Genomic DNA, 2,500 nt, shown 5'->3' with positions numbered 1-2,500 from the left:
AGGGTTTAAATTGATTCTTTCTGGAGAATTAGATGGTCTTCCTGAACAAGCCTTTTATTTAGTGGGTAATATCGATGAAGCTACTGCGAAGGCTGTGAATTTAGAAATGGAGAGCAAATTGAAGAAATGACTTTAAATCTTTGTGTACTGACCCCCAATCGAATTGTTTGGGATTCAGAAGTGAAGGAAATCATTTTATCTACGAATAGCGGACAAATTGGAGTATTACCAAATCATGCGCCTATTGCCACAGCTGTAGATATAGGTATTTTGAGAATACGCCTTAACGACCAATGGTTAACGATGGCTCTCATGGGCGGTTTTGCTAGAATAGGCAATAATGAGATCACTGTCTTAGTAAATGATGCGGAGAAGGGTAGTGACATTGATCCACAAGAAGCACAGCAAACTCTTGAAATAGCAGAAGCTAATTTGAATAAGGCTGAAGGCAAGAGACAAACAATTGAGGCAAATCTAGCTCTCAGACGAGCTAGAACACGAGTAGAGGCTATCAATATGATTTCGTAACAAGTTGGTACGTCCGAATAATTCTAAAAAAAGAAATAAATAAAAATTCAATAAAACAGTAAGAAAAGATAGAAAAAAGGTGAATAGAACAACTTATTAGATACCATTGACTCTGGTATCTAATAAGTTCTAACTATACCTTACCTACTATTGGATTTGAACCAATGACTCCCGCCGTATGAAAGCAATACTCTAACCACTGAGTTAAGTAGGTCATTTATCACCCCAAATAGAAAAAAAAAAAAAGAGTCTCTATCGATCAGATCAATAGATTATAAATCGAATATTACTTATAAGCAATACCAACGCAATATCAAAGGGATTGGATCATGTAATATTCATCTTGACAAGAAATTATCTACATAATATGATAAAATATGTATTAAAAGCACAAGGGCTATAGCTCAGTTAGGTAGAGCACCTCGTTTACACGCGCGCCAATGTTTTTTTTCAGAGGAGTCCGTCTTGTAATCAAAAGAGTTTATCTTATTATTAATAAATCCATGTCTTACTCCATTTTAAGGAACAAGAGAACAAAAGCCTGACAAAGGATTTAGACGTAAAATAGAATCCATTATTGATTTGAGATATTGATAAGGTCAATACTCACTCCTCTTCAATGCTAAGCATAATGGGTATAGGAACCTCAAATAAAATTATCCTTTGTTCCTATCTTATGAACTTTAAGGTGTATGAAGTTTCATTTCCTATTTGATATTTTCATTTTAGTGGGTAGATAGAGAATCCATTTAACTTAAGTTGATCTAGGCTAGAAGCAGACCTATGTCAGGATAACCCTTCTTTGAAACACTTTGGTAGTGCTCTTAGATTGTAATCCAAATCAAAAATCAGAGCACAAGGAATCATATCTTTATTCTTTCTGTCAAGAAAAAAGATAGTGGACTAACTGTTATTTCTATCAGTTAATGAAAAAGCCCAATGCAAGAAAAAAATGCACGTTGGGTTTTTAAAACAATTCAAATCATTTCGATAATAATCAGTTTGATCTGTTTTACCGAGAAGGTCTACGGTTCGAGTCCGTATAGCCCTAATATTTCTACGGATACTAATAATATTTAGTATCCAATATCTCTCATTACTAATACTATTACTAAATATTACTAGTAGTATTAGTAATAGAATAGAAAGAATTCTTAAATTTCTATTAAGAATATATTAATATTTGATAAAATAATACTAATATTAGTATATTCGAATACTAGTCTCATTTTTTTTGGAAATAATTTAATTTTTTTTTATTTATTTTAGAAAAAGCATTTCTATTTAGAATATATTTCATATTTATTATTCTATAAATATTCATTACTATAATAATCATTAATAGAATAATCATTCTCCAATTTTCATTCAAATCGACTAATAATTAATACTAACCCAGTATATTTTCCACATTCATAGGAGTCATTTATGTTTCTGCTTTACGAATATGATATTTTTTGGGCATTTCTAATAATATCAAGCTTTATTCCTATTTTGGCATTTCTAATTTCTGGAATTTTAGCCCCGATTAGCAAAAGACCAGAGAAACTTTCTAGTTATGAATCGGGAATAGAACCAATAGGCGATTCCTGGTTACAATTTCGAATCCGTTATTATATGTTTGCTCTCGTTTTTGTTGTTTTTGATGTTGAAACAGTTTTTCTTTATCCATGGGCAATGAGTTTCGATGTATTAGGAGTATCCGTATTTATAGAAGCTTTCATATTCGTGCTTATCCTAATTGTTGGTTCAGTTTATGCATGGCGAAAGGGGGCATTAGAATGGTCTTAATTCTTGACTATTTAGACAATAAAAAAAAACATTGAGACAGTTATGAATTCCATTGAGTTTCCCTTACTTGATCGAACAACCAAAAATTCAGTTATTTCAACTACATTAAATGATCTTTCAAATTGGTCAAGACTATCCAGTTTATGGCCGCTTCTTTATGGTACCAGTTGTTGTTTCATTG

General features: G+C 31.8%; 1 pseudogene; it reads left to right on the top strand.

Moving 5' to 3' along the window:
- The first annotated feature begins 2,361 nt into the window (after window positions 1–2,361).
- LOC113857021 overlaps window positions 2,362–2,500 on the top strand; it is a 1,289-nt pseudogene continuing 1,150 nt past the window's right edge.

The sequence above is a fragment of the Abrus precatorius genome, unplaced genomic scaffold (assembly GCF_003935025.1).
Source record: "Abrus precatorius isolate BTA unplaced genomic scaffold, Abrus_2018 Scaffold147, whole genome shotgun sequence".
Taxonomy (NCBI): domain Eukaryota; kingdom Viridiplantae; phylum Streptophyta; class Magnoliopsida; order Fabales; family Fabaceae; genus Abrus; species Abrus precatorius.
Note: the sequence above shows the minus strand (reverse complement) of the source record. Positions and strands in the feature narration are given on the sequence as shown.